This window comes from Dermacentor silvarum, chromosome 7 (genome assembly GCF_013339745.2).
Source record: "Dermacentor silvarum isolate Dsil-2018 chromosome 7, BIME_Dsil_1.4, whole genome shotgun sequence".
Lineage (NCBI taxonomy): Eukaryota > Metazoa > Arthropoda > Arachnida > Ixodida > Ixodidae > Dermacentor > Dermacentor silvarum.
This window is the reverse complement of record NC_051160.1, coordinates 161,280,897-161,308,587: the sequence shown is the minus strand read 5'-3', so window position 1 is coordinate 161,308,587 and position 27,691 is coordinate 161,280,897. Positions and strand designations below refer to the sequence as shown.

General features: G+C 44.8%; 1 protein-coding gene across 1 annotated transcript in view; it reads right to left on the bottom strand.

The window, feature by feature from the left end:
• The window catches only part of LOC119458628 (cytochrome P450 4c3), a 136,555-nt gene that overhangs the window by 89,862 nt on the left and 19,002 nt on the right, over window positions 1–27,691 (bottom strand). The gene's annotated exons all lie outside the window — the stretch shown is intronic.

The following is a 27,691-nucleotide window of genomic DNA, read 5'->3' as shown; positions in this document are numbered from 1 at the left end:
GGAGCCGGCACCTCTCGCGCACTCCGCCGCCGCCGCGCGCGACTCACCGCCGCCGGTCTGCGCATTCCAGAGGAGTGACGTCGTAGCCGTCGTAGACGCACTGGCGCCGGCGCGCGCTCGCTGTGCAGTCGCCGTATGACACTGCGCTGGAGCCGCTGCGCTTCTGACTGGCGTTTGCCAGTGTGGTATAGCCATGGAGAAGGAGAGCGCAAATGCTGCTCAACAGCGCAGAAGAACGGAGAAGCTTGACTCATCGGATCCCGAAGTAGTTGCCTGGCAATTAGCGGTTGAGCGTAGGAGACAACCAGGAAAGCTAAGAATAATCAGCTGAACCTTTGCTAACGCTACGTATATCCTGGCATAGCCGAGCTAAGCCACTGCAACTTTTTTTCATGTTGTTCTACAGGGGCCGTATTCTGAAACGTTCGCCCTAGGCGAAACTTCTTTTTTCGTTTTCAGGCGTGCGCCGATTGGCTGTTTTAGCAAAATTGGATGAGCTGATTGGGTGGTTGAGCCCGACGTCATTCAATTTTGCTCAACCAGCCAATCAGCGCGCACGCTGATTTCGCCTAGGCGAACGTTTCAGAATACGGCCCCAATTTCGTCATTGATACTTTTCATCTTATTATAATATTCGAGAAGTTGGCCGATTAATGAACACTAATATGTAATTAGAAGAAAGGCAAAAAATAATCTGAGTATCCGGAAGTGATGGCAAACATCATTACCTTGGTTCAGTCCAGTTACGTGGCACTTGCATATTTTTAAATCTTGGTGCATGATAGTTGGGATTCTGCATAGCGAATGGGGCGTATCTGATCAGACGGTGCGTGAAGAGAATTGTGCTGTATATTCTCAAATGTAAGCGAACAGCAGCCATTGCTCTGCAATGCCCTACATGAATAAATAGCGGATGGGCTTGACCCGACAGTTCGAATTTGACCGGCCGCAAGGAAAAAAAGAAAAAAGAAAAAAAAAGCTACTTGTGCTCTGTAGGGACACTACCAAGCAAAAGAATGACAACAACGTAGCACAGTTTATATCGATTTCACTATGTTCAATAATTTTCTGAAGACCACCAACTAGCCGAACGCCACGTCGTTTTCGCCGACCGACGACTGTGCTTGCTTCTATCGTTATGATTTGAGTGTGGAATGTTTTTGTGGGCACCTAATGAAAAGCTAGGTCTTTAACTCAGTTTTGGTAGCGCCTGTCGCTACAACGTGGCAATATGCTGTTTTTTGTCTATTTATTTATTCATTTATTTTAATGCAATAGCGTTAAGGGCCCCGTGTCGCAGAAAATAAGGTGTCGGTGTCCCGTGAGCGAAAATTACCATATATATTTAGCTATATGTATATGCCACACCCTGCTATATACACATGCGATATATGTGGGTTATATTGCCACACCATTATATCACTAAAGTTGCTCATACCTTGTCTTACATTTTTGACACAGTTATTCCTAGGAATTTTGAGAATGACATCCCACAGAGACATGTTGTGAAACTAAACACTGACAGTGCATGCCTTTTATGTTAATTCTTCTCAGATGAAATATTAAAAGTGCGAAACAATAAAAGAAACCTGAAAATGGCGCAACTTTTTTTGGTGCGGCTGTGTACAACCTCCGGGATCTGCCCACGCAAGAAGCCGCGTTTCTACCAGAAAGATCGCCTTTGTGCACAGGGTTCGCCGCCAGCGCTTCCCGGGTAAACATTAGGGTTACATAAGCTGCAGTTGCCGGGAAGCGTGAAAAGCAGCCATGGATCTTCGAATGCTATCGCGTTCCGCTCTTAAAGGTGAAGCTTAAGCATCCTCCAATTTTATTTATTTGTGGTACCCTCAAACTATACACATACGTATAAAATTCAGAGGGGAGGGGCAATGCAATAAATACACAGGCAGGTAGAACAATTCCGAGAACTATGGTGAAATGAAGTTAGTTACAGCGTGAATGAGTTGACATAAATTTTAGCGTTGGTGCGAGGTATATTTACTTTGAGGAAATGCTCTCGACACGAAGAAATAAAAGCTGCGGTCTGGATATAGAGAGACGCTAAATGATGCTAACATCTGCTAATAGGATGCTAAATATGTTATGGTACAAGCATGCCCGGACAATTTTCCGACGCTTTGACAGCAGTTACAGATTTAAAGTCGCTTTCATTTGCGTAACGCTGGCTGTTCTGTTATAGTTATTCAGAATCAAGCGTGCTGAACAGTTCTGTACTACTTCCAGCATATTTTTTAAGGTAACCTGGCATGGGTCCCACACTGATGATGCGCATTCTAGTTGAGAACGAACGTAAGTCTTGAAACGCTGCAGTTTTAGCTGAGAAGGCGCAACTGCAAAATATCGTCGGAGATATCCTAAAGTACTGTTCGCTTTGGATGCTATATTCTCAATGGGCTGATTGCAAGAAAGATAATGCGTTATTAAGAGGCCGAAGTAGAGGTATGATGCCGCAGAGTGCAAGGGTAAATCTTTAAGCATGTAGATTGGACAGGTGACTTATTATGAAAAACTCGCATTGATTTGCACTAGTTTATGTTGAGCCTCATGCATGCTCCACGTAGCGCACCAATCGTATAAATGATTTAGATAATCTTGAAACAGTGAAATGTCAGAGCTGTTAGTTATTCTACGGAAAATCACGCAGTCATCTGCAAGCAAACAAATCTGTGAAGAGATGGTATTAGGTAATCCGTTAATGTATATCAGGAACAGTAACGGATCAATGACGGAGCCTTGAGGAACTCCCGTAGTAATTGACACCGTCGATGAGTTAACGCTGTTGATATTAACAAAGTGTAGACGTGAAGTAAGAAAGGCTTGTTTCCAGGTGAGTATCTCGGGGTCAAAATTTAATGCACAGAGTTCATGTAGAAGTAAGGCGAGGTTAACTTTGTCAAAGGCTTTCGCAATGTCAAGATAAATACAGTCAGTAAAAAAAGCGGTGTCGGTACAGCTATGCAAGTTAGTGAACATAAGGAGTTGAGTCTCACACGAGAAGTACTTCCTACACCCATGCTGAGAAGTAAAAACAAATTGCCTTCAAGATAATTTACAAGGTGCGTGTACATAATGCGTTCCACGATTTTGCAAGGAACTGACGTAAGTCATATGTGTCTGTAGTTAACTAGGTTTTGGAGGTCGCCGGACTTGAAAATAGGAATCATTTTGCCGGTTTTACAATCTAGTGGTAGGGCTGAATTATTGTACGACTGGTGAAAAAGGCATTCATGAAAAACACTAGCCACATGTTGGCGTTGTTAGGCCAGCATTTGGCTGGCCTAAAAACACCAGTATGATGAAAGGACGGAAGAACAAGCGCTGTGTTCTCATCAGTTCTTCTGTTTTTCGCTGACTTACGCTGCTAGGCTAAGCATGCATTTGTACAAAGGTCAACGTTCTATTGAGATAGTTTTTCTAGCGCGACTAAATTAGCGGTGGGTAGCTCGCGTACCTGTTACTTCATATATAGACCCACCTCAGTTGCTCACGCAGGCAGTATGTGGTGGAGCTGTTAACAGTACCAATGGCAGGTTGGGATTACCGGCATTTTCTCGGTGCCCATAGGAATACATGGGACCAAGAAGTTTCCGATTTAATATATCATAACGCAGCGCAGTTATGAAGTGATGATCTTGTGATAAAATTGTTCTAACATCATAGAAGAGCTCGCGAAACTGAAGGAAAAGACATTCCGAAGAAGATATATATTGAAAACGCAGCTATGGCTGCAGTATCAATATCTTGAATGCGAGCCTTTTAAACGCATGTTGGCGACACTCCGAAACCAGTTCGCTTGTTGCAACAGTGACCGATAATGCAGGTATTTGGATAGCAGCTGCCCAGTTATTGTCACAACCAACAGCTTCTGCAATATGTCAACGTTGACACATCCTATTATCTGGGAAAATACCAGTAGGCAACAGCAGAAAATGGTAAAAATGGTAACAATGTTCTGGGAATGTAGCCTACTACTTCATACTAGGCAATGTAGCCTAGTATGAAACGTAGTGGCACCAGAACTTTAGGCAAAGCACAAACGATAACTTTACACCTTCAGTATTTTATTATTCGCAGTGAACGGCACCACAAAGAGTTAAATATTTTAAAACAAACCTATTCAACCTTGGTTTTCAAAAGTACGCGTCATTCAAACAGCTGTCGAGCTTGTACTTTGCCGATGCATGCATACTTTTGCTACTCAAATCCGTACCGAGGCGTTCACACAGTAAATCAACAATAAGATGCACAGTTGACGTCGAGCTTGTAGGACTCACCAACGGGAAAATGCGACATGTAAAAAAAAAAAAGAAATTACCCTGAGTACACAGAGTCGCGAACACGTTCCGTTCTTGTACGCCGATCAAAACGATGCACGCATTCCGATGAGAAACAAAGCCAAGAGCAGACGCACAAATATGACGATGGTTAGAAGCAAGGCGAATTTTCGGGCAATTCCGAACGTCTTTGTCGGTTTTACGAGCAACACAGCCCGAAGAAAAGCTGCTCACAAGCGGCAGCTTTCGGCCTCATTTGTTCCCCTCTTGGTGCTGTAATTGCCGCGAAATTGCCGTGTGACAGGCCGCTGGAGGCACTTTTCTTGTATTCGCGGGCTTCTTTCACGCTCGGGAAAACACTGTTATGTCGCACCTACTGAGCCACAGAAAGCTGTATCGGGAGTTTTTCATGTTGCGCTACTTTTCTCATTGACGCTTTTCATCTAATTATAATATTTGAGAAGTTGAGTTAATATTTAAGACTAATTATCTAATTCTGCGGAGTGCTAAAAATAACCTGAGTTCTCCTAACGACGGCAAACAACATTACTTTGGTTCTGTCGAGCTACGTGGCATTTGCATATTTTTAAATCTTCGTGCATGATAGTTGGGTCACCCTGTATACGAACAAGCTCTTAGCGTATACGCCTTGACCGAAACGCATCTAGGAGATTTGGAGCAGACGCCTGTTAGGGACAATTTCATATGGAAAGTGTGCAAAAAATTACTAGGGGTCACTTATGCTACAACTAAGACGACTTGAAGGCAAAAGCCCGAGCGCCAATAACCCAATGATTCACCAAGCTCGAACCGTGACTCAGCACTTTTTTGCTGAGTCACTCTCAATTGGACCCACAAATCTCACATATATTTTTGCAAGTCGCACCCACATTTCATAACCCATTGATTCACTCATGCTTCACACTTGATTCACCCTTGATTGACTGCTTAGTTCACCTTCATACACTCTATCATCTCGATTTTGCTTCCATCACACTTGTTTTGCTCTATCACTCGAAATGTACAATTTTCATCACTCTTGATTCACCATATCACCACTTGATTCACTTTCATTCACTTTTAGTTCACTCTCATTTCCTCTTCCTTATCTTAGCTAACTCTATATCTCATCATTGCATTTCGTTTGGCTCCTATCACCATCAATTCCTTCTTATTTCTCCATCAATTCACTCTTAATTCACATCATGCAATTCTCTGTATGCCCTTATCACTTCAGTATACTTGCTTATTCGCGGTTTTGTCCACATTATTGCCTCTTAGCCCAAGAGGACTATTTCGTGTCGACGACACGGTTTTGAAGCGGCCTTGAAACGGAAACCACCATGAGACATTTAAGGCTTTAGCCTTAATAATGTTTGCGTCAAGGAACAACGCAGACGTAAGCATGGTTATTGGGCGAGGTCATCATAATCATCATTATCAGCCCATATTTATGTCCACTGCAGTACGTAGGGCTCTCCCTGCGATCGCCAATTACTCCTGTCTTGCGCTAGCTGATTCCAAAATGCACCTGCAAATTTCCTAAGTTCATCAACCCACCTAGTTTATTGCCGTCCTCGACTGTACTTCCCTTCTCTTGGTACCCATTTTGTAACTATAATGGTCTACCGGTTATCCATATCCTATGCATTACATGGCCTGCCTAGCTCCATTTTTTCTTTTAATGTCAATTAAAATATGGGCTATCCCCCGGTTGCTCTCTGATCCCCACCGCTCTCTTCCTGTCTCTTAACGTTAGGTCTAACATTTTTCGTTCCAACGCTCTTTGTGCGGTCCTTAACTTGTTCTCGAGATTCTTTATTAATCTCCAAGTTTCTGCCCCATATGTTAGCCCCGGTAGAATGCAATGATTGTACACTTTTCTTTTAAACAGCACTGGTAAGCGCCCAGTCAGGATTGAACATTATCTTTGTCTTCTGCATATTAATCTTCAACCCCACTCTTCCACTGTCTCCGTTAAGGTCCTCAATGATTTGCTGTAATTCGTGCCCATTGTTGCTGAATAGGACGTCATCTGCACACCGAAGGTTGCGGAGATATTCGCCGTTGATTCTCACTCCTAAGCCTTCCCAGTCTAAGAGCTTGAATACTTCTTCTAATGATGCAATGAATAACACTGGAGAGGCTGTGTCTCCTTGCCTGACCCCTTTCTTGATAGGTAACTTTCTACTTGTCTTGTGGAGAACCAATGTAGCTGTGGAATCTTTGTAGATAATTCGCAAGATATTCACGTATGCCTCCTGTACTCCTTAATTACGGAAAGCCTGAAATGGGGTTTTGGCGCAACAAAACTACGAGGAAAGAAGCAGGGACAGAAAGAGCGCCAACTTGCAACTGAATGTATTACATAGAAACACATATTTTATACACGCGGGATTGACATGCGCAGAACCATGCGCAGAAAAAGATTTACAAATCACCATATTGCGCATCTAAAAATTGGTGCTCATTATTCTGCGATAAGACCGACGGTTAGGATACTCCATAAAAAAGGGTGGTGCTTGTGTCAGTGTCCCGTCGGTTTCATTGCACAATAATGAGTACCAATTTTATATGCGCACTATGGTGATCTGTCAATTTTTTTCTGCGCATGGTTCTGCGCATGGTTCTGCGCATAGTTTTCTGCGTATGGTTCGGCGCATGTGAATCCTGCGTGTATAAAATATGGGTGTTTCTATGTAAGAAATTCAGTTGCAAGTTGGCGCTCTTTCTGTCCTTTCTTCTTTCCTCGTTTTGTTGCACCAGAACCACATTTCATGCACGAACCAACTAGGCCTACATCGCATTCTACGCAATGCCTCTATGACTACTGGTATCTCTACTGAATCAATTAAATGCCTTTTTATAAGCTATGAAAGCCATATAGAGGGGTTTATTGTACTCCGCAGATTTGCCAATTGCCTGATTGATGACATAGATATAATCCATTGTAAAATATCCCTTCCTGAAGCCAGTCTGTTCTCTTGGTTGATTGAAGTGAAGTGTTGCCCTGATTATATTGTAATTTATCTTGGTGAATATTAATACAATACTGAAAGCAAGCTAATGGGACAATAATTTTTTGATCGTCTAAGGTCTCCATTCTTATGGATTAGTATAATGTTGGCGTTCTTCCAGCTCTCTGGTACATATGCAATCGTGAGGCATTGCGCATAAAGGTCCGCAAGCTTTTCAATTAAGCATGATATCTGCTCCACCTTTTATTAAGTCGACTGCTATTCCATCTTCTCCAGCCGCTTTTCCCCTGGTCATGTCTTGCAAGGCCCTTCTAACTTCATCGCTAGTTACAGAAGGAGCCTCTGTATCCGGTTTATCACTACTTCGAGTGAAAGTAGCTAGGCTGCTCTGGGCACTGTACAGGTCAGTATATAATTTTTGCGCTGCTTCTACTGTCATCGAAATTGCTGATGATATTACCCTGCTTATCTTTCAGTGCATACATTTTGCCTTGTCCTATGCCTAGTTTTCATCTCACTGATTTCATGCTGCGTCCATATTTTACTGCTTCCTCAATTTTTTCAGGGTTATAATTTCGCATATCCCTTACTTTCTTCTTGTTGATCAGTTTTGACAGTTCAGCGAATTCTTTCTGATTTCTTGAGTTGAGCACTTTCTTGCTTTGTCGTTTCTTTATTACGTATTTTGTTACTTGGGAGAGCTTACCTACTGGTTGCCTTGGTGCCTTAGCTCCCACTTCAATTGCTGCTTCCGAGGTCAGCCAAGTTACGGTTTCATTGATTACGTCTATGTTATCCTCATCCTTCTGTTCTTCAGCTGCATATTTGCTTTGCGAGCACCAGCCTGAATTGGTCTTCTGTTACCCTTACTGCGTCTAGGTTGGCCTGTTTCTTCACTAATTTTACTCTTTCTCTCTTCAAATTGAGAGAAATCCTAGACCTAACTAATCTATGGTCACTGCACTTTACCTTAGCCAACATTTTTAGATCCTGCACTGTGCTGGGATCGGCAGAGAGTATGAAATCTATTTCATTTCTCGTTTCTCCATTAAGGCTTTTCCAGGTCCACTTCCTGTTGCTACGCTTCCTGAAGAAGGTATTCATTATTCAGAGCCTAATCATTTCCGCGAATTCTACCAACATCTTGGCTCTAGTGTTCCTAGAATCGATGCCGTAATTGCCAATTGCTTGTTCACCAGCCGGCTTTCACCCGCTTTTGATTGAAGTCGCCCATGACAACAGTATACTGAGTTTGCACCTTTCTTATCACTAATTCAACATTTTCATAAAACTGTTCTATTTTTTCATAATCATGACTGGAGGTTGAGGCGTATGCTTGTACTACCTTTATTGTATACCTCCCAATCAGCGTTATTACGACTGCTACCCTCTCATTAATGCTGTAGAATGCATCAATGCTGCCCACTATGTTCTTATATGTTAGACATCCTACTCAATATTCTCTCTTATCTGGAAGTCCTCTTACAGAGGACGTGGCCGCTAGTCAACAGTTTATAAGCCTCACCAGTTCTTCTAACCCCAATAAGGCCAATAATATCCCAGTAAATACCTGGTAATTCCTCAAACAGCCTTGCAAGCTAAGCTCACTCGAGAGGGTTAGTATGCTGAACGTTGCCAGGTTCAGTTTCCAGTGGTGGACTGTCAGGACCCAGAGACTCTTAGCGCCCTCTGCCGCATCGCAGGTCTGACCGCAGCCTTGGTCAGGTGCTGCGCAGCCGCTGGTAACTGAGGGCCGTGAGTTAATTGCAGGGTTCATGACCCCGCAGACACATACCCGTTTTGGAAATGATGCTGGAAATGAGGAAAGTAAACGTTATTAAGGAGTGAATGTTTGCCTGTAACTTATGCACTCGTGTTACTTATGAATGGAAGAAATGGCACAAATAGGGTGATAGTTTGCAAGCAGTGTTTTATCTTCCGTCAATTGCCCCGAAACCTCTCTGTACTCGAAGGCAAGCAAGCGGTTTCTCTCTGGCCTTCGCTATCCTAAGGCACGAAGCGTGTTCGGTGGTGCATAAAAATGTGAATATGTCCTGGCACCTATAGCTATGAGAAGGGATTTTTTGGGCGAAGACTCATTTAGTCGTAGCAACTGAGTCAAGAGAGCTTGAGACGTGTAAATCCGACTTCGCTACGTTAGCGCCGATTACTAACTGGCCCTTGACGTAAGAAGTGTTACTGGACCCTTGGGCTGACGTACTATCAACGAAGCAACCCATCAAGGCTCTCCTTTAACACAGGCCTAGATTCAAGGCTATGATCGGGCTCTTCGAACACAAACGTGTATATTATCGCCTACTACTGCCTGTCCGCATCATTACTCCGCAGCCCCCTCATTTTTCATCCTCTTCCCTTTCCCCGTGGGCAGAGTAGCAGGCTGGAGAACGCCTCTGCGTTTCCTCAATGTGCTGTCGTTACTCTGACTCTCTCAGTAAAGCCTCGCTACACATAGACTTCAGCATTGGTGTCAGATCTGCATGATTATTTTATAAGTATGTAAATGCACGGCTTGAAGAACAAGCGTAATATTTCAATGAGCTCAGCAGCAGCGTCGACGTTTCGTATGTACAAAATAAATTTGTGCTATTTTTCTGGTAGTATTATTCTATTCTAACACCATTAATTTTTGGTTAGGCAAATGACCTAGAACTGGGTCGAACCGGTATGAACCGTTATTTTTCGCTCTGGAGTTGAACTGGAACGAACAAATTTCGGTTCAACGTTCTGTCTTGTGTTGTTTTTATCACGTAAACGCGCACGTGACCGCAGTTGTCCCCCGGCGGTAGCCTCCTGTGTTCGCACTCCAAGTTAACATCATCCATCTTGAAAGCAGCAGGACGCTGTCAAGGCAACAGCCACCTTTTTAAAGTTTTCGAGAAAAGTGCAAGTGAACTTGCAGATTGTGTCGGCGTCTGACTTCTTCCATTTGTCACGGTACATTGCCAGCGCCCATGTTTGTCACTCAATCTCACCTCTTGGCAAACAGGAAAAGCCGATTCGACTGCTGTTTCTGTGCGCAAATTCGATCATGCGATGACTCACCGGCACGGCGAATCGGCTCGGCGGACGCGCACAAAACAGACACAAAAAAGAAAGAATACCCGTGGTACGCGAAAGTGTCAGCGCGCGGGTGGCGTGTCTGCCAAACACTACCGCGTGTGTACCGGAAGATCGCGTGATCAGTTAGTCGTGACGTAGGCCCGGAAATTTGTATTATCCGAAATGGTTTAGAAGCTCTTTCGGCACGGGCACACTGCATACAGATAGTCAGTCAGGTGAAACTGCAGTGGATGGGATTGGACGCATGGATAAGTACCTGTAAATATTTCAGCATTCCTACGGCATACCTGTGCAGGAATGTATAGGGGAACTATCGGGATCTTTAAAATAATTTTCTTGACACGGAGTTACCTGAAAAGTGCACCATGCAAAAGGTACAATATAGTGTCTCTGGCGCGCCTTGAGAAGGCGGCGTACAGTGTCACCTTTCACAGAAAACGCACTATATAATGATATCGTGATTTTGGCACGTAAAACCCCAGACTGTACAGTATACAATACTGCACTACTAACGTGAGAAACGTCGTGGAGGATCCTTATAATTTCTTTTTAAAATTCGAAGTTGCAATCATGTTTATAAATTCCTATGCTGGGAACAATAAGAGGCGAGCGCGAGAGCGATTGTACGACATCTTTGTTGGGAAGCCGAAACGTGGGGCTCTAGCAGAAAAAAAATTAATCTTTTGTTTGTCAAGCCGATGTCCATGCGGTTGAAACTGTTGAAATATTTCTGAAATAAGCAGCCGAGTGGCTCCGTGGGTACCTGTCCAACTACCTTACAAGTCAAGTGTGTATACAAGTCAAGCCATGCTCCTTTTAGCCAAGTAAAAAACCAAGTTGTCGAACTCTTAGCAACATTTTCATTATAATGAACTGTACTTTTACACGTGAAGCGCCATTGTGCCCTTCGGAGGCACATCACTAGAAAATATGAGTGAGCTAAGAATTTTAGCTAGAGTGCGGGATCAGAAGTTGCGTCCACACAGACTTCAGTGCGAAACAACGAAATGTGCGCCGCCGTGCAATGAAGGGCGCCATGGTTTCGCAATTCCACTTGCTACCGCGTAGGGAGCGCTGCTTGAAAGCACGAGCTTTCCCGAGCTGTTAGATCGTAATACACACCGAATAAAGCGCAAACTCCTCAAAAATATAAAGCATGCGATTTTAAAACATACTATCTCACAAACAGATTACACCATTTGGGGCGCATCTTGTCCCCAAACAATATTCAGCATCGGTAGTGCTTGCGTTTCCTTCCCTGAAAATTTGACGCTCGATACTTTCCATTCAATAATGCTACATCACGGTGACAACGCCGCATGCAGTTCTTGACCAAAAGATACCGGGCGCACAAAGTTAGAAAAACGAAAACACGCGCAGGATAGATGATAATTATTGTTTCGGGACATGATGAACCCCAAAGGGTGTCAACATTTCTTAGAGTACGTATGGTGCACTTGTTAATAGTTGACTGGCGTTCAGTAATCTGTGGTCAAAATCCAATAATCTAGCCCTCGTACAACAGTTTCACCAGAAAGCGTTGCGATATGCCGTTTATGCGACTGTCTGTGCGAATTACGAATTATAATTTCTACTTGAACCACGAACAGCGAGTTCGAATATACCACTATAATCCATTGTCTATTCATTCCCACCAAAATTCCATGGCACGTTCTGCGCGGTTTCCGGTTCAATTCAGCTGTTCAGTCTGTAGCTATTACTGTGCTATACGAAACTTTTTCCTCCTTGGACGCCTGAAATTCCTTTCAAGTAGATTCCACCGCTTCCTAACTCCTGTTCGGGTTAAAATTGTTGATATATATATATATATATATATATATATATATATATATATATACAACGTACAATGTAAAAATAACGGAAGTAGGAGCGACACAATAAGCATATTAGGGTAACAAAAAAAAAACAGGAAACTTCGGTAATACAGATGAAATATAAATGCGTGGTATATATATATATCAACAATTTTAACACGAACAGGAGTTAGGAAGCGGTGGAATCTACTTGAAAGGAATATATATATATAGTCAAATTATAAGATGCCAAACAATGACACGAAGGCCAGCACATGGGAAATTGTTTGTAGTTCTTAATTGAATTAAAGAACTGATAAATTAATGGAAACGAAAGTGGATGAAAAAAGAACTCGGCGCAGGTGGGATATGAACCCTCGTCTTCGCATGCGATGCTCTCACCAAGTGAGCTACTGCGGCGCCGTTTTGCCATCCACTTTCTGGCGTATTTAGGTCTGTCTACCAGAACTAACCCTGGGAGTGTTAGCCATCGCCACACACACACACACACACACACACACACACACACACACACACACACACACACACACACACACACACACACACACACACACACACACACACACACACACACACACACACACACACACACACACACACACACACACACACACACACACACACACACATATATATATATATATATATATATATATATATATATATATATATATATATGAACGCTAGTTTATGGTTATAAACGCCAGGATTATACAAGAACAGTTGTGGTTTTGCTGTTATTGGTCAATATGGACAAAGTTGCTCCCACATTTCATGCGATGGAAACGCCTAATGTTTATCAAGTCGAAATTCATAAGTGGACTCTAGGATGTACAGCCTCCCGCATTTTTAGCTATATCACGCGTCATTTTAGCGCCTTTAAGCGGCGATAATCAGCAAACCAGCAGAAGTATACTCTCAAGTACACTAAGCATTCTCCTGTGCAAGAGTCCTCTAATGCGATGTTCCCTCCAGGACGACGTACGACCACATTTTATTTATTTATTTATTTATTTATTTATTTATTTATTTATTTATTTATTTATTTATTTATTTATTTATTTATTTATAGTACCCCCAGGGCTTACAATGAAGCATTACAGAGGGGAGGGGCTAAAGATACAGATAACTATACAAAAAGGAGAAAGGAAAACAAGAATACTAATGAGATGACAGTGCATGGTACAATGTAAAAATAACGCAAGTAGGAGCGACACAATAAGCATATTACGGTAACCAAAAATTAATTATACAAAGAAAAACAGAAAACTTCGGTAATACGGATGGAATATAAATGCGTGGTATATAGGTCAAGTTAGAGCGAGGCAGTAAGCACAGAATGATAAAAAATAAAGCATAATACAAAACATACTGTTTGTAGACTAGGCGGATAAAAAAATAGAAATAACTTGTAAACAATACTGATCAGGAGAAAACAGAACTGATTCGCTATACATTCACATCTAGTCATACCAGATAACGTTAGTAGGTGCTTTACGGAAGTCATCTGTGTTCGTTATACAGACTAGTGGATCCGGTAGGCGATTCCATTTCTGGCATGATTTTGGAAGACATGAATTACCATAGGTAGATGTGTTGTGGAATGGGATGTTCACCTTATGACGATCGTCCAAGCGTGCAGAAGTAAAAGAGGCTGGTTCGATAAAGCGTGACTTGAGTGTGGGAATTAAATGGTATATTTTATGGAACAGACAAAGGCGGGAGATTTTTCTGCGTTTTCTTAATTATGGGGTTTTACGTGCCAAAACCACGATCTGATTATGAGGCACGCCGTAATGGGGGACTCCGGAAATTTGGTCCACCTGGGGTTCTTTAACGTGCGCCTAAATCTAAGTACACGGGTGTTTTCGCATTTCGCCCCCATCGAAATGCGGCCGCCCGTGCTGAGCAGCCTAACACCATAGCCACTGAGCAACCACGGCGGGTATTTTTCTGCCTTTAGAAAGGAGAGATATGTTTAGGGCAAGTTTCATGCTAGTTACGCGTGCTGTGCGCTGGTAATTGTTAAGAATAAAACGAACCGACCGATTCTGCACAGCTTCTAAGCTGTTCATTAATGTTAATTGATGAGGGTCCCATATAGATGATGCATACTCTAGGTTAGGCCGAATGTAGGTGACATATAACTGTTTTTTTTTAGGGGAGAAGGTGTGAGTGCAAAATTACGTTTTAAATAGCCCAGCATGCGGTTAGCTTTTCATGTAATGTGTTCCATATGTCGTTTCCATGAGAGATTATTTGTAATTGCACTCCGAGGTATTCATAACACGATACTGCTTCGAGTGGGATGCTGTTAAGATGATAGTTAGAAAAAGATACTTTGCTACGTGAGATTCTCATGAATTTACATTTAGAGGTGTCAAGATTCATGTGCCAGCGGGAGCACCAGGTTGTAACGTTATCAAGGTCTGATTGTAATGTAACCATATCAGAATCATTAGTTATTTTTCGTTAAATTACGCAATCGTCGGCAAATAAACAAACTGAACTAGTGATTTGATTAGGCAGGTCGTTAATAGAAATGAGGAAGAGTAAAGGCGCCAATACAGAGCTTTGAGGTACACCCGATTCTACTGGTACCTCTGGTGAGTCATTGATGGTTACGTATTGGGTACGACTAGAAAGAAAGCTGCAAATCCATTTGAATATGAAGGGGTCAATATTTAGAACGCTTAGCTTATAGATAGGTAACTGGTGATTAACTTTATCAAAGGCTTTAGAAAAGCATAAAAAATACAGTCAGTCGCAAAACCCGAGTCCAAGAGCGCATGCAAGTCATTAGTGAATGTTATCAGTTGTCTTTCACAAGAAAAAGATTTCCTGAACCCGTGTTGATAAGGGCTAAAAATTATTTGATTCAAGAAAGTTTACAAGGTGAGCGAAAATGATGTGCTCAAAAAGTTTGCAGGGCACCGAAGTTAATGAGATGGGTCTGGAATTCAAAGGATGATGTGGGTTTCCCGATTTAAAAAGCGGGGTCACCTTACCAGTTTTCCAGTCGATGGGTAGGGCACTGTCGTTAAGGGATCTAGTAAAAATAAAGGTAAGTATGATAGAGCTGTATTCTGCAGTGGTTTGGAGAAACTTAGAATTAATACCATCAATACCACATGATGATGACCGCTTTACCTTGAAAATTCTGGCTCGGATACCTACTGGGTCTAGGGTAATGGGATCCATCGCCAGAAAGTTAACGGATGTAAAAGGGGGATAGTCACTTATATTAGCTGTGCAGAATGATTGGCCAAATGTATTGTTTAGTACAGAAGCGCAAAGATGATTCGGAACTTGATCCCCTGAATCGTTTACGAGACTTATAGATTTGTCTTTAGTATATTTCATGATGTTCCAAAACCGTTTTGGGTTAGTTTTTATCAGAGACGGTAGGGTTGAGTTAAAGAATTTAAATTTGGACGTGTTTAAAGCGCTTGTATAGGCTTTGGCAGCGGATGTATATGCCAACCATCATCAGCGTTTAATGACCTTTTAGCGGAACGAAAAAGTCTGCATTTTTTGTTGGATAATCTTTTAAGATGGTTATTGTACCAAGGAGCGTTAGAAGATTGATGAATGATTCTAAGTGGAATATATTTGTTGATGAGATGCATTACTGTAGTTTTAAAAGACAACCACATTTCTTGAACTGATGAGTCTACATGGGTCCCAAGGAAGTAGTCAAGAAAGGCTGATAGCTCAGAGTTTATAGCGTTAAAGTTAGCTTTTTTGTAGTCCCTAATATATTTGGTGTGTTTCTTTACTTTTCTAGGGGGGATGGAAATTGTAAAGTGTAAGATGTCATGGTCGCTTAGGCCAGGCACGTGGGTCACTGGTGAAACATTATCGGCATGAGTGGCTAGAATCAAGTCAAGCAAGGAACTTGTAGTTGGTGTGACACGTGTTGGTTTGATAACGAGGTGTGCAATGTTAAAATCTGCGCAAACGTTAACCAATCCGGTAGCCTCTGTAGATGCCGGATTAGAAAAGGGGCAGGAACGCGACCAGTCAATAGTTGGGAAATTAAAGTCTCCTAATAGAAACACAAGTGAACCAGGAAATCGAACAGATATTTCGCTGAGGGTGTCATGAATTTTATTCTGCAAAATCATAATTGGGATTAGGTGGACGATAACAGGCCCTATGATTATTTTTTTGACACCAATAGATAGACAGCACCAGAGTAATTCCAAATTAGTAGTCACACACAAAAGGAACGATTCAAAACCAGAGTTCACAGCAATTAAAACACCAACGCCTCTCCTATCGGCGCGGTCTAGCCGATACACAGTAAATTTCTTGTTGCACTGAAAGAGCGCGCCTGTCTCTATTTCGTCGGAGAGCCAGGTTTCCGTTAGTACAACAATATCAGCTCCAGTATCGTTAATTAAACTGCCCAAACTGTCTCTTAGGAAAAACACTCCGAATGTTAGTAAAGATTACGGATGCTGTTGCCGATGGGCCTCCACCACTCGCGTGTACCTATTTATTTCCCGCATAGGCACGTCCAGAACGCGTTGCTCCTGGGGACATATCGACAGCATTGCTCGTTTGTCTGCCAGTATTCACTTCAATAATGGAATGTTCGTCGGTATTGAACATGTAACACTTTCCTTCCGAAAATAGTCTTTTGTAGCTTAATTTGAAGTTAGTGTTCAGGCCTCTATACCGAATTCTAAAAGTTTCTTCCGGGCGTGACGTGTGACTTCGCAAAAGCCTTCGCTTACGCTGATACCAGTTCCCGCGAAATCAGACCGTTTAGAAAACACCATCTCTTTTGTCTTGAATGTGGGGAACTTCACTACTAGAGGCCTATTTTTGCCGCTGGCAAATTTCCCGATTCTATGTGCACGCTCTATGCTATCTAGTGGTAAACTTATACCCAGTTTGTCTGAGGCGATGGAGATAATTGTTTCTTCGCACTGACGCGCATTCTCAGACGGGCCATCAGGTATCCCGAAGAATATAAGATTTTCTCGTCGTGATCTGTCTTGAGCGTCGTCAAGTCGCCCACGAAGCGTTTCGGTTTCTCGCTGCAGACGTTTTATATTTTGACACGTGTCACTCATTTCTTGCTGTAGCGTCTCAAACCCAACAGTCTGACATTCTAGAGCTTGCAGTCGTTCATTGATATCAGTGATGATGTTCATTGTATCAGCGATAATGTTCTCGCTCGATATAGCTAAAAATTCGGGAGGCTGGTCATGTCTAGCGTTCTATCTGGAAAAAAAATATTAGCATAAATCAATAACCAATAAAAAATAAATGTCTAGAGAATTTTTTTTGTTCTTATTCGACAGCAGGTCTTGTAAACACGGAAGCTTCAAAATTAGGGAGCTGGAATGTGTTAAGGATTTCGCCACCAATGCCATCGATGATCAGAGAGCGACTGAGATCTTTTGGGAAGGCTTCGTTCAAGCGGCACTGCATATCACGCTGTAGGAGGGTTCCCCACTCCACAATCAACGCTGGACTTAATTCACCAACTTGCACATCACCGTCATGAACCTGCTTCACCACAGAACGCAGATACGGGAAGTTTCCGATATCATCAGGCTTTAGTTCTTTGAATTTGAGCAGACCATGCGCTTGCAGACGTTCCTTGAGCGAGGGGTTCGTCGACTGCGAAGTTGTACAGGGCGTGGTGCCGAAAACTGGGTCAACGCGCCGACTAACGTCACTGTGGGCCTTGACGAGCAGGTCGTCGACCTCTCGGTCACCTGTGGCTAGAACTCCTAAAGTGATGTGAGCCCGGTAATCTTTGTTGCCAGTGTAGGCCACGACCAGCTGCCAACCGTCGCTGCAGAGAGCGATGCCTGTGAGGCCGTCGATGACGTCACCCTTGAATCCCCTCCGGTGCAACACGTAGCTCGCTTGCGTCATCCATTCCAGTGCAGCTTGATGAATACGTGCCTTAAGCTCATCAACAGCGCCCGCGACATCTCCGTACTCGACTTGCACAGCCAAGTGCGAAGGATACATGGTGCCAAGAAGAAGCCACTGATCGAGCACTCTAACACACGATTTGCAAATCACTTCCTCCGCTTCTTTAATTGTGTTTCCCAGAACTCTTCCCAGGTGGGCTTTAAGTGAAATGAGCAGATCGTTGGGCAAGGAGGCTGGATTGTAGACTTCTTCGTTGAAATCTATGCGCACTTGAAACAGGGTAATGTGGAAGGCATCGTCACGAGTCTGGAGGACGAAGAGGTCTCGAAGCCTGTCCCTCGCAGTGTGGATAGATTGGTTCCCACGTATGCGGAGGATTACTCCGAAGCCAGGTCGAGTGTTGCATATGGAGATGCCGTCGAAGGAGGCAGACCACCACTCTACGTCCAACCACTCCATGGAGCTTGCGGTGACGGACGCTGGGAGAGCCACCGTACAGAGCTATTTATACGCCCCTTGTCTCGGACACCGAACGCCTGCTTTCGTTTGTAAAGAGGATATGATAAATTCCACCGCTATGTTGGCCTTGGAGATAGTAGCAGTATGGTGATAGAAGAAAACAGCTGATGAGTCACTTGAATTGCGACAATTGCCTTAATTTTCGCCATAGGTGAGACTCTCTTTAATTGCAGAAACTAACAGCGTAGGCTGTATGACCATACATATACATTACCTCATGTAGGCCAGCGTTACACTGCCTTGATATCACGATTCCTTGGCCAATAGCTTTTCCAATGGCGTTGCACGAAGGACACACAAACGGGCCATGCAGGAAGCACGTGAGTATGAGAAACAAACTGCTGCGTTAAGCGTTTTGTTTTTTGCACTCGTTTATCACTTTATCGCCAAACGGCAATCACGCGAAAGTCCCACGATTAGCATCTTGACACAAAGTAACGGAGTTTTTCAGGGAATAGGAACTTTTCCTGCACGAAGGAAGGCGAACAGAAGATCTATCGTGAGCTGTTGACTTAGGGTGAGATAAAGTGTCTATCTGGCGGGTTCATTGCGACACGCGGGCGTTTAGATTGCATGCCCCATGGTGAAAGGGAGAAACTGAAGAGAGGCCCTGACATCACTCTTTGTTAAGCCTCCGCGACGCCGGAAGTCGGTGTTACTCCGCTATCTGGTCGAGGCAGATTCTCCTCTCTTGTTTACATTTCTCGCCTTTGGCGGGCAAGCAAGTCTGGCTGCGCTGACGTGCGCGCACCATAAAGATCCGACCAGTGGATCCAATCGCGGTGTATCATTGCGATACCCTTGCCAAAGTAATTTCGTCCGAGTATTTTTCTCCCATGTTGAAAGAAGTTCATAATGACTTGCGTAAATGAGACCGCGAGGCCGGTACCCGCTACTATTGCCGGCTTTTCTGAAAATAAATCTGCATTCTCACTGCACTGCATGAATGCATAGGCGATGACAGGCAGCACACTACGCATATCATGACACATCGACCTGTTGCTAGCTCCTCTGCAGTTATGAAAACAAACACGTATTCTGGTCGTCGCTTGAGGAATGGTTTTGCTGTATTGAACAAGTTTCGAGCGGCCACGCACCACGGAGATGTGACGAGCCACGCACGCCGACAAAGAGGCCAGCAGAAAACGTCGTTACGCGTTTAAATTTTTTTGAATATCACAGTTTAAAACGCTTGCATGGATCTACTAAGGTTTTCAATCAATCGTTTATGCCCTCTGTAATTAAAACATGGAATTGTTTGCCTGATATCATTGTCTATGGACGAAATTAAAAAAAAAATTCGAGAGATGGTAACAAAACACATGCCACTAACCACTGTATCCTTCTTACCATTCATTTAATTGTTGCTAATTGTATTATTGACTGTGTCAGAGCTTTTATATTAAAGTATCATTCTTGTGTCCGCTGAAAAGAGAGAGAAAGAGAAATTTATTTACAGAAAGGCAGAGAGGTCGGTCTGAGCTGTAACTTGCTCGGGCCTGCTACTCTACACTGGGGAAAAGGGACGGGGAGGAAATGAATGATGATGATGGTGATAAGAGGAGGAGGAGGTGTGTATATACAAGTTTACAACGTTGTGGCATCTCTAAAGCCGTACGTCCAGCCCAGTGGCTTGTAGAAAGACTAAAGCGGCACTGGTTATCAGGGCTGTGCTGTTTGCATTGGGACCAAGGACCTAAAAGAAACTCGTCTGATAAGGGCCTCTTATTGACTTTTGCAATTGAAGAGACCAGTTTCTGTCGTTCCTGCGCGTACGCGGGACAGGAGGAGGAATAAACTTTATTTAGAGAAATGAGCAGACGGTAAGATCGTCCGAGGTGGGCGGCGTCCCTAGTTCAGGATGCCGTGGGCCTGAGCCGATAGCTTGGCCCTGCTCACCAGGCGATACTGGTCTTCAGGGCTCGGGCTTGTCAGCTGGGCCACCCACTGCTCGACGGTTAGTCCAGTGATAGGTGGTGTCGATGGGTTTTGTCGACATTCCCATACCATGTGGTAGAGGGTATTGGGCGCAGAGCAGAAGGCGCATTTGTGAGTATAGCTCGTAGGATACATGGCGTGTAGCAGGGTGCCGTGCGGGAATGTGCCGGTCTGTAGTTTGCGGAAGATCACTGCTTCTTCTCTTGTTAGCTTGGGATGCGGGGGTGGGTAGATTATCCTACCCAGTCTGTAATGATTCAGGATATCGGCGTATCTTTTCGGGACGCTATCATGTTGGTCTACCGGTGGTCGTGAACCCGGTGGGATAGCCCGGAGAATGTGATCTCGGGCAGCGGCGTTAGCCGCTACATTACCCGCCAGGGACTCGTGCGGGACAAACGCAAAATATATGCGGGACAAGCGCAAAATATATGATCAAGTGTTTCTGGTACCTGGCAGTATTCACAATTGGGGCTAATGTCACTGCAACCAATAACACGTCTATAACGATTCGTGAATGCGACACCAAGGCGTATCCGGTGCACCATACTTGTTTGGCTTCTTTTAAGCTTGCGAGGAATGCGGTATTTCATTTCCGGGCCCCATTTATGCACTCGCTTGTGTCACAGACTGGACCCAACCGGATTGTGAAAGCTCAACGTACATGTTTGATGTATGTCACCATTTATCAAACGTAGCCCCCATTATGTCTATCCAACATGTCAGAGCTCATTCTATAATGCTGCTTCTTTTATTTATTGTTAATGGAATGGTTTACTGTGTATGAGCTTTATTATTAATGTTTCATTTTTGTGACAACTCACATGACTGATGTATGTCAACATTTTTCAAACGTTGCCCCCCACCCCCACCCCTTCCCCCGGAAGGCTCCCGGTCCTTTAAGGGTATAATAAATGATGATGATGATGATGATGATGCAACACACTGACTACGGCCTGATGTATATTGTTCTCACGGTAAGTCACGGAAATAAAGTTGTATGGCAGCCGCCGCGCGGTGCCGCACAATACGTCCGTATGCGTTCGGCTAGCGCGTTGACCGGACCTATACTAGCCGTTTGATTTGCACGCAGGCGTAGGTTCTCTTGTCGAGCCTTGTTAGCTTTTGCACCACATTACTGCATTTGCCAACCTTCACTACCCTGTGCCCATCGGGCACACTGATAAGATATCTGCGGTAAGGAGGGTTCGTCTGTTAATAAATCACTGCAGCCGCTTCTTTCCCATTCTTTCACATGGTTGTTTTGCGTGTCACAAATGCATCGCTCACAGTCAAAAGCAGAAACGCCGCACAGCTGTCACTGACCTGCAAGGAGTTTATCTTACATATTCTGAAGCACAGAGGTTTGATTCTGTGGTGATACGTTAGCATGAATCCACCGAAGACGGCAAGTATACTCCCAGATGGTCTTTCATCCATGGCGTCGTATGTGGTGCACGGCGTTGCATGCACGCTCCCTTCACCATTTTTGCTTTTTCCAGTCCCACCTGGCCCCAACAGCAGCCGGGAGAGCACTGTCTAGATAACACAGCGGAACAAAACACGGAGACTAACGCAAACCTGCACACACGACCCCTTTGCCAATGCACGAGACCTACAGAACAGAACACACATGAGCAAACGCCATAACAAAACAGTCATTGTGCCCCGACAACATGTCCGCTCCAACAAAAAATACCACGTTACTTCGTCCAGACTTGTCTCCTATAGCGCGCGGAGTGGGTAATGCCTCTCACTTTCTTCCGTCATTCATGGCATGTCGCCTCCCAGCTCGTCTGTCCCCGTGTTGCATTGATGCCGTTAAAGGCGATATGAAATATTCTTACGCTATCAAAAAAGTTGCGATTCATTTTATCATTGCTAGGTCTACAGATATTTATTGAACAACAAGTGAAAACGTAGAATTAGTACTGTTTTACGCTGTCTAAAGAAATTAAAACTAAAACAAAGCGCTCATTTTTCGAAATATCTGTCAGAACGTCATTGCATACTTCAAGAGCAACAAATTTTGGATTTTTTAGTCACACTCTTCCTCAAGCGCACTTGAACTATCGTTAAACAGATAAGAGCCATACGATATTAATCACGAGACAGTACCAAACAACCTGGTGCCTATACTGTACGAATATGACATTCGTGTGGACATAATAATTTTATTGCGATAGCAATTATATGGACACTCAAAAGCAGATTTGTGCCGTCGCCGTCGCCGTCGCCGTGAGGTTCCGTATGACGTCATTTGGAGAAGAAATCGTCGCCGATCGATAAGTGGTTCTTGAGGGAAAGGGAAAGGTTGGCCGAACGCTGTATGTGCGAGTGAAAGGGCGCGAGAGGCGCGTCTTTCACGGGGAGTGAACGCACGGCGGAGAACAAACGCGCGTTCTGCGCCGTGCTCGCTTAAGGGCTGCAGAAGTAGGCGTCTCTTTTCTCCTTTACAATCACCATATATGTAGAGCAAACGCGCCTTCTTCCGACGCGCGAGAGGCCGTGGGGGAGGGGGAGGGAAGGGAGGCGACGTTTAGCTGTGGCACCAAGTGCCTATTTATATCAGAGGCTCCGGCAACAGTCACCAACGCCGCACGCATTTTGAGCGAACGCGGGCAAAACGCCGATGGCGTCGACAACAGTTCTGCGTGTTGCCGATGCTGCTGCATGTCCAAGTTTATACAGCTGATAAAGCTAATATCATTACTCCGTATAGCTCTCTACAAGTTTGCTATCGCAATTGATGCTTCGCCTTTCAGGTGAAACTGCGACAACTTTTTGATAGTTTCCATGTCTCTACCAGGTTCAGAATTAAGTTGTAACTGTGCGATGAATTCCGTATTGATTAATGGCGTTGAAATTAGAGCTACGTTTAAAATATTGCTACGCGTCTAGTGAAGGCGAAAGGAAAGAGCCATCGCTGGGAAACGACGACGAAGAGGATGGTGCTGTACTGCATGCGAGCTGTCCGCAATTTTGCTGGGAGCCTTGCATCTCAGTGTAAACACATCATGTACATGATCAGGTCCAGTGCTTTCTTTACGTAAGATTTCTGGTGGAAGTGCACGTTGTTCCCTGTACCACCACGGAGCTCCGCAGCGGCCGCTCCATTGCAGTTGCGACCATGTCTTTCGGTGAAGGAACATGGTCTCCGCCGACCACACCTCCCGCGGCTCCCACCTACATAACTCTGTGTCCTGCCCATGATCCTGGCGTGTTCTGAGGCCAAGCTGACGTTGACACTCCTTTATGAACGTGTCAGCGCTAACTAAACGTGGGACCCGACCCTGATGCTGGCCAATATTCTCAAAAAAATTATGGGGTTTTACGTGCCAAAACCAGTTCTGATTATGAGGCACGCCGTAGTGGGGGACTCCGAAAATTTGGACCACCTGGGGTTCTTTAACGTCCACCTAAATCTAAGTAGACGGGTGTTTTCGCATGGCCAATATTCTCTTCCATTTCGGTGGCACACCGCGGGCATGGTTCGAGACGCATGAAGGCTCACATTACCAGCTGGGAATCTCTCAAGCAGCAGATCCGCGGCCTTTTCAGCAACACTTCTGGTCGCATGCTTGCTGCCCCCCCCCCCCCCCCCCCCCCCAAAAAAAAAAAGAAGAACTGGTGAGTCGAGCTAAGACGTCTGCCGAGCCCTATGTCGCTTACATTCAGGACGTGTTGGCTCTTTGCTCCCAGGTTGACGACCGCATGTCAGAGTCGGACAAAGCCGTGCACGTATTGAAAGGCATTGTTTAAACCTGCTTGTTTACCCGAATGTCTCCACTGTCGATACCATCATTAAAGAATGTCGGCGGTATGAACAAGGCAAAAGCCACTGAATAACGCAACAGATCGCCCGGCATCAAAATACGGCTGCCACTTCGTCATGTGATGCCCCCCGCGAGCCGCCCACCTATGACAAGGTCACGCGCATTGTCCATGGCGAGCTTGAAGCTTCTTCTCCCGCACCCATTCAACCACCTGTTTCTCCTTCGTACACCTACGACCCGTCGATGCCATCGGTATCCCTGATTCAAACAGAACTAAGAGTTTGCGTATCTCGGGCTGCCATCCGTGTGCCCAGTAATTCGTCCGGATGCTCGGCCCTACGCCGCGGCTGCCGTTCGTCGTATACCCAGACCCCTCCTTTGTCCTTCCGGAGTCCTGCAAAATAGAGAACGCCCGTCGATCAAGCCATCTGTATTTACTGTTACTGCGTCAGACATATTTTTCGCTATTGCCGTCGCCATTGGAGCCCCTCACCCCGGCCAACCTTCCCTGCCTACCTGTGCCCTACCAGTTCCCAAAATTAATCCACTCTCACTTACCACTCTCGGGCCTTCCAGGAGCCTTGTACCTACGACGCCCCTATCCCTGTCAGCCGCTGCTCCAGATCCCCTGTCGCCTCAATGCCGTCAATTCCACTCTCCTCAGCCTCGCCACTCTTTCTCCCCGACATTTTCTGGATGCTCGCAGCCGAAAAAGTAGACGGTGCAGCTTACGGAGGTAAAGCTGCAGGGTCGTCGTCATCCACAAACCCTCTACTGACGCTACCCAAAGACCATAGCCTTCTTGACGTCCAAGTCGACGGTGTTGCTGTCACTGCAGCCGTCGTCCCTGAGGCACCTTTATCCATGGTGAGTGCCACTTTACGCCGCCGCCTAAAGAAGATCTTAACGCCATCTACGACGCCGGCCATACGTGTTGCCGATGGCGGTACTGTTGACGTAGTAGGGATGTGCACTACCTGTGTCGGCATCGGCGGTCGTCACGTGGTTTCCCTATTCGACGTCCTTGCTCACTACACCCGTGATTTGATACTCGGCCTCGACTTTCTCTTGTCGCGTTCTGCCTCAATTGATAGTTCATCTAATACATTCCACCTTGACCTTCCTCTTCTATCGGATGTACGTGAAGTTGTATAAGTCCCACCGCTTTTTTTCGCCTACCGCCTCAAGACATCAGGTATGTTTATATGTTATCCACCTCTTCCTTCCCTGATGAAGGTTTTACTATTCCCCCGGTACCTGACGTGCGGCTGACGCGCTGTGTTACTGTCCCACATACGATCCCCACGATTGGCGACAACTGCGCGTTACTTCCGGTCCTATACTTTGGGCTGACCCCACAAGTGCTTCCCCAACAGATAACGTTTGGCCAGCTCAGAGCTATCGAAGGCCACGCCGTCGAAAGTTATTGCTGCAGCCCCTTCTCCTGATCAAACCGAAGGTCCACGGTCGGCCGCTTATGACGACACCATTTTCGGAACATGATTGGATGAGACCTTTTGCCTGAGCAGGCCGACGCCCTCGGCCGCGTTTTGGCTTTTCATAAGGACGTTTTTCACATCGATGGTCGCCATTTAGGCCAGGCTTTGATTGTCACTCGCCAAATAAACACCGGTGGATCTATGTCAATTCAGCGTCGGCCTCAGCGTGTGTGCGCATTAGTGCGCGAAGTCATTCAAAAGGAAGTGAAGAAGATGATAGCTAAGGACAGCATCGAACTATCATCTAGTCCATGGGTGTCGCCCGTCGTAATAGTCAAAAAGACGGCACATGACGTTTCTGCATCGACTATCGCCACCTCAACAATATCACTAAAGAGGATGTGTACCCATTCCTCGTATTGACGACGCCTTTGACTGCCTCCACGGTGTCATTTCTTTTCCGTCTCTGGACCTCCGATCTGGCTACGACCGCTGTAGACGATATAGATCATGAAGATACCACGTTCGTCCCCCCTGACGGCCTTTATAAATTCAACTTGGCTGCAGCGAAGGCAGCGCAAGCAAGATGTTCTAAGCAGGCTTGCTTAGAACACCAAATTTGCCAAGTTGAGGTCCTTGCACAGCGCTAGAGCTTCTTTCCTGAATTTTCAAGTTTCTAGTTGTAAAACATAAATAGCCCAGAAAGTGGATGGGAAAACGGCGCCGCGGTAGCTCAATTGGTAAGAGCATCGCACACGTAATGCGAAGACGTTGGATCGTTCCCCACCTGCGGCAAGTTGTTTTTTCCATCCACTTTGATTTACATCAATTCATAATTTCTTTAGTTCACTTAGTAAGTTCAAGTAATTTCCCCTATATTTTTCCTTGGTGTCTCTGTTTGTTGGCTTCTTATGATACGATTATAAATATCGAGGCCCTCGGTACCCTTTCTTCTCCTTCATTACATAACAACGGTCTCGAATCCGGCAACATTGATGCCTTCAGGTAGCATATGTGGGTTTATTGACTAGTTGCTTTCGCCCAAAAAGATCACGTACTCGTCACGCCTGCAGCAGAAAGGATGTTCCACATCCGCCACCAAGGTTTGTAAGTGGTGGCGCTGGCTAACACTCACAGGGTTAGTTTATAGTTGTAAAACATAAATAGCCCAGAAAGTGGATGAGAAAACGGCGCCGCGGTAGCCGAATAGGTGGCCCGTAAGAGAGCGAGGGATTCTAGGATGCGCCACTTCCACTGCCACTTCCAAAACTGAACCTTCAGTGAAGAAGAAGAAAATGAACGTACAGTGCGACTTATCAGGCGTCGATGAGCTGTGTAAGGGCTGACACCGAATAATTCTCCAAGATATTTCTTTCTCTAACATTGACGCAAGCAACAATAACTATTTCAGTACTCGCATGCACATATACACGTATTATGAAACATGGCTTTACGGCTCAAATTTAAACGGGACACAGTGAGATACATACATAATACTCGTAAACAACTAGCCCACCTTAGTTCCATGAACACAGACAGAGGAAATGCGCCGCCGTAATATGTCGGCGATACGGCCATTTCCCCATCTTATTGAGAAAAAAGCGAAAACTTATAACTACGTACCACTTCAAATGAGCCTCGAGTTTCGACCAAGAAATGCCGTTGACAGCGCGCAGTTTTCAAACATTTTCAGCACTTTATTTCCTAATTACGCTAGCTGCGCCGTTACTGACGATATCGGTCGCAGCGACGATCACAGAGAAGTATTTACTAGGCTGCTATAGCCATCGCCTCAGCACCCGACTTTTTAAAGTAATGCTTATATACGCTTGATAAATTATCGGATAAAGATAACCTTTTAATCTGTCGGACTGACCCGCAGGCAGGGCCGGTATTTTGTAGCGATGCCTTTAATGTCATAATTCCTTT